General features: G+C 42.9%; 1 non-coding gene across 1 annotated transcript; it reads left to right on the top strand.

Moving 5' to 3' along the window:
• The first annotated feature begins 5146 nt into the window (after positions 1–5146).
• LOC141598024 (small nucleolar RNA R71) lies at positions 5147–5253 on the top strand. The gene has a single exon (XR_012523227.1). It is a non-coding gene; the product is annotated as a small nucleolar RNA R71 (small nucleolar RNA).
• The last annotated feature ends 747 nt before the right edge of the window (positions 5254–6000 follow it).

Below are 6000 nucleotides of genomic sequence, written 5' to 3' on the forward strand. Positions count from 1 at the left end.
TCTTGTATTGTGATAAAAACTTGGATAGAAAACTGATGTCTAACTTGATTGTTTATGTTACGTTATATAGCAATCAACGTAACACCTTATTTCCTAAACCTAAACTTCACGGGCTTCAAGATTCACGGTCTTTTAATTTACGTCTGGAATAGCGATCTGGTCGATCGACTGACAAGGCTGGTCGATCGACTGCTCCTCAGCAAACAATAGCTTCTGGAACCCGAACATTGGTCGATCGACTGAAGGTGACGGTCGATCGACTGGATGAGCTGCTACTTGACTTCTTTTAACTCGTGGACTTGTCTTTTGGGCCTTGAATTGCGCACCAAGCTCGTTCCTTAAGCAATTCCTTTACGTCATTTGCAATGCAGATTACTCGGGGATGGATTTGACTTGATTTCCCGTTGAATTCTCCACATTTCTGCAATAATGTACAAAATACGGAAGTAGACGGAAATAGGGAGAAATGTAGCATAAACTACAAGAATGAGCTCTGAAATGCGTGTAAAATGGGATGTAAAACATCATATAAATAACACGCATCAAACTTCCCCAAACCAAACCCTTGCTTGTCCCCAAGCAAGAACTAGACTCGATCTAATGACCTAATGGAACGAGTTCAATCTCAGAGCGAAATGCAAACTGCTAAGCCTAAACCGATTTAATGCACAACCAACAATCAATTAGTAATGCGAATCATGCAAACGAATTATAAAGTCGTTAAAGATTGCTGAACCGTCAACTGTACAGACTTATCAAATTGGACTCTCACGGGTCGCTCAAATCACTCAATAAGCACAGGTGATATAATGTATAAGATAGAAAGAAGTAATTTTGTAGTGACTCTCACCTAACTACGACCTATGAAAACATGCCAGCAATAAAATATGAAAATGACCTCTACGACCGTACATACGCATTCCAACCAAACAGATGACCAATGACACATGCCGAGGTATATATGGGATATGTGAGGTATGGGTAAGAAGAGGCAAAACATTTTATGGTAAAGTGGAGGTACAGGTGATCAAGCTAGTACCAAAACGGAACCAAGTGGCAACATCCAACTTCTTGCTCATAATCAAACGAAGCAGTGCTATAGCAAGCACAAAACTCACAATCTCTAAACTATCAAATCAATAAACTCCCCATAGGATATAAATGAAACATGGGAGCAAAAATCGCCAAAAGATAAGGATTAAATTATGCGAATTGATCTCTTTTTTCGAATCTCAGTCGATCGACCATGTGTGGCAGTCGATCGACTCATTTGAACAGTACAGAACCCTTCTTTTTCATTTCTTTTCCGAATCATTTTTTTTTCAATTTTTTTTTTCTTTTTTTCTTTCTGTTTCTTTCTTTCCTCCTTTATTTCATTTCCCAACCATCATCTCAAAATGATCATATGCCACCAAAAACGAGTAGCAATCCCGAAAACACAAACTACTAGCTTGACAAGGGACAGGCTAAATGTAGGATGTAGTAATAGGACAAAAAAGGATATTTTTGGCGGTGTGGGGCTTATGGGCAAAATGAGAAAAGGGAAACCTCTACCACATGTGTCAACAAACCACAGACCGAATGCATACAGGTATTAAGTAGATCAAATTCATATTCATGCAAATTAATGTAACATGTCTCATAAGGAGTAACTACTCACATCCTAGATAAACTGGTCATGAATGTCACCAGTTATAGGCTCTAATTCTCAGAAAGTATAAGTAGTTTGCCAATTATTAAAGTCAAGTCTCAAGTTCAGCAAATAAATTAACGAAAACTCGTAGGTATGCATTTACGATTCTACTAATAACATGTTAATCAAGCAAGGCTCAGGCAAAACAGGTGCAAATGCAAAATCATCATAGAAGTACTACCGTTCCGACTCGACCTATATGCTAAAAATAAACGTGCATTTTATAAAAATTTTTGAAATTTTTCAATTTTTTTGATTTTTGATTTATATATATGAGAAAAAGACAAATGCAAAACAAAAAATAAACGTGAATGCAAGCAAATGAAATGCGACGCAAAACCCTTCCCCAAACCAAATCGCACAATGTCCCCATTGTGCAAAATCATGTAATGAAGAAAAGGGAAATGGGAATTTGCGAGAAAATAAATAAACAAGACATGAAGGAAAGAAATCAGGAACTCACAAGACTTTAAGCGCAGCAGAGGAAACCTCCCCAAACCAGCGTGAGCTAGGAGGTTTCAGTAGCTAGCAGTGCTACCAATAAGAGTGCCTGAAAGACAGAAAATACCACGCATAAGACTGAGAAAACAATTTTGAGACGGTAAAATTATGCACAAATGAGAAAATAGAAGAAATAAATAATTTGACAGAAAATAAAGTGGAGTAGAAAACTCCCTTAAGTCCGCAAATCGACCAAACACAAAGAGGGGAGAGGTCGTGAACAGTGCAAGAAGAGAAGTGGTCGATCGACCTATAGAGCGCAATGATCGACTAGATGAACAGAACGAAGCTCCTGGAAAGCGCAACTCGTCGATCGACCATGATGGCCAGTCGATCGACTGAAGGTACTGCTGTACTCCTTATTTCTTCGTATTTGCTCAATGATTTGAGCTAACAAGCTCTAAATACCTGCAAGTACACAATAAAATGCGCCCAAGAATTGCGCAAACCCAAAACGAAGTCTAAAGTACTTAAAAATCCTAAGCAAATAAAATAAAAGCGAAGTTTTCGCGCACACAAAAAGCAATAAAATTGTCTTAACAAAGCAAATAAAGAAAAGTTTATAACGAAATCGATCAACTAATAGTTGATCAAGAAGGACCACGGTATGGCCTACTTCGTTGGCTTCTGGCTACTAGAGGTAGCCTCAATGGTGCTCATCTTATCACCGCACCCTTCTTAGCTTCAACAATCGAGAGCTCGGTGATCAACTTCGTCACCTCCCCAATCAAGGACTTCCTTGGAATCGTCGACTCCAAATCGGACCATCTCACCTTAATCGGCTCATCTTCCACTTCCTCATCGGTCCCATAGCTTAGGCATCCAAGACCTCCTCTTTGAATGATAGGCTTTGTCGTGGCGGAGTGACTGCAGCTCATCCTTCCCCAAACCAGCTCCTGCATTATCTAAAACAACAGATTCTTCCTCCATTTTGCTCCCAATCGGGGCGGAGAGGTTAATGCGAAGTAGTAATAGAGACAGCAATTCGGGGAGCACAAAGTACGACTTCTTTTCAGAAACCGTATTACATGTAACAGGCCACATGGGGTCCTTCTTTTTAGCAGGTTGGGTAAAAATAATAGAATGTTTCCCAACTTTGAAGGTCAAAGTTCCAGAGCCTACGTCAATGACTTGCACCAAAGGTGTGCGAAAAACGCCTTCCTAAGATGATAGGTATATGGGCATCCTCAGGCATGTCAAGGACAACAAAGTCAACAGGGAAGAAAAACTTCCCTATTTGGACGGGTATGTCCTCTAGGACTCCTATAGGCTCGACCGCAGATCGGTCAGCCATCTGAATTGTCATGTCTGTGATAGCAAACCGGGTCAACTTAAGCCTCCTAGCTAAACTCAAGGGCATGACACTTATACTAGCCCCTAGGTCACATAATGCCTTCTCAATTGAGAAGGTACCTATTTTGCAAGGGACAGAAAAGCTACCCGGGTCCTCTAACTTATGGGGCGCGAGTGTGAGAGATGATAGGAGCAAGACTCCTTGGTGAGTGCGACAGTGTGCACTGTTTCAAGTGACCGCTTTTTGGACAACAGTTGCTTCATAAATTTAGTATAAGCGGGCACTTGGTTGACCAACTCAAGGAAAGGGACTTGTACATTCAGACTACGGATAACTTTCTCAAACTTACTGAAAGATACCTGTTCCTTGGTCGGCACGAGTCTCTCCGGATATGGGGCTGTAAGGAGTACCTTGGCTCTCTCCTCCAATTCACGCGCACCGGCATCCTTGGACTTAGGCTGAAAGTCCGTCACCTTCTCTTTGTTGAAGCTAGACCCCTCCTCAGATCGTCTCAAATGAGAACCATTAACCGTCATTGGGTCGAACTTCGGGGCCGGGACCGACCCATCAAAGACTCGGTCCGGTCCTAACATTTTCGGGACGGTGGTACCTCGAAACAAGTGGTCTCGTAGATTATTTGGCATCAAAGGACGAAATTCTTCAAAGATCGCCGATCTCGGTCGATCGACCATCGTTCTCGATCGATCGACCGAGATGTACTGATTCGAAGCTCCTGTAACCCGTGCTTCAGTCGATCGACTGGGTATATCAGTCGATCGACTGAAATACCTGGCAGACGTCTTTTTCTTTGATTTGTTCGTTGAAGCTTTCTCTTGACTTGTTTCCGGCTCATCTTTTCCAACAGCATCCTCAACCATGGCAGGACCATCAAGGGTGGACCCGCTCCTCAAAGTGATGGCATTTAGGGTCTCCTTTTGTTCGGGTTGAGTGGGTAAGTGTCCGGGAGCTCGAGTGTTACTTTTACTAGCCAGTTGAGCAATTTGGCTCTCTAGTAACTTCATCCCGACCTCTCTTGCTTGGGACTCCTTTAGCAACAAGTTCTTAAGCTCGGAAAATTCAGAATTCTGCGATTGTTTCTTTCTTTGCGGCTTTATAAGGGGGCTTCGATATTCTTTGTTGCTTTTGATGAGGGGGTATATAAGGTTGTTCTTTGCGGTGGAGCTTGTGTTGGGTTAAGGACATTTTGGCTCCTCCAACTCAAGTTCGGATGGGTGTTCGGCTCATAGTAGGTGTTGGTCTGCCTATAGTGTTGAAAGGCAGCACATGATTCGAAGGGACTATGGCAGTTTTTCGAGACATGGCCCTCACCTCCACACCTTTCATAGACGAAAGGACCGTTTGACACAGCATTGACTTGGTATATCCCACCTTTAGAAGCTCCTCCTAGCTCATACTTGTCAAATCTCGCGGTGAGAGCCTCAAGTGCAGCAACAGAGGAAGATTCAGCAGCTCTCCTCTGGTTCCCTCTCGAATTCCCATACTCTGCCTTGTGGGTAGCTAGATCGTCAATGATCTTCCACTCCTTGGTTGCTCCCAAATTTTCAAAATGAATCTTCCATTGGGCTGCAACATCCAAAATGGCCCTCTGATCATCGTACAACCCATTGTAGAAATGATTGCACAAACTCCACTTTTCGAACCCATGGTGCGGTATGGTTTGCACCAACTTCTTGAATCGGACCCATGCTTCATGGAAATTCTCATCTGGCCCTTGTTTAAAGCCCGTGATTTGAGCTCTAATAGCGATCGTCCTTGAAGCAGAGAAGTACTTCTTGTAGAACGCTAATGCCAATGTATTCCAAATCGCTGATCCCTTGAACGGCTCGGTCCGGATCTCTATACCACTCCCTTGCGATCGCGAAGGAGAAGATGAACATAGTCTCCTTGATCCGATCTTGGGTCACGCCAGTGGTGGGGGTATGGAACAATGAGAGTCAATAAAGGTCTCCATGTGCTTGGCTGCATCTTCATTTGCAGCTCCCCCAAACTGGTTTCTCTCGACCATAGTAATGTAGGCAGGCTTTGGTTCGAATTTCCTGGCATCTCCTGGTAATTCGAACCCCTTGTATAAATTGTCGGCTGTCGGCTCAGAATAACTAGCTATACTTGCTTCCTCGGCCATGACTGGAATTTCCGGAGAAGTAACTGTCTCGGCCAAGAAGTGGAAACGGTGAAGATCGTGGGTCTTCTTCGAACAGATCGTTCTCGTAATAGCTTGACAGAGTACTCAGCTCTTCCTCTGTCGGTAATACCCTTTGTGTTCGTCTCAACTCGCGCAAGGATCTTTCAAGCTCAGGGTTCAACGGTACTAGTTCACCACCCTGTGACCTGCGCATAAGAAGAAACTACAAAAAGAATATAAGAAAAGTTTAAGGAACAGATGTCCCTTAAACTAAGAAAGACTAAAAATAAAAACAACTAAAATTAGGACTATTGCCTCCCCGGCAACGGCGCCAAAATTTGATACCCGTCGTTGTGAGTACCAAAGATA

The sequence above is a fragment of the Silene latifolia genome, chromosome 8, assembly GCF_048544455.1.
Source record: "Silene latifolia isolate original U9 population chromosome 8, ASM4854445v1, whole genome shotgun sequence".
In the NCBI taxonomy this organism is placed as follows: Eukaryota; Viridiplantae; Streptophyta; class Magnoliopsida; order Caryophyllales; family Caryophyllaceae; genus Silene; species Silene latifolia.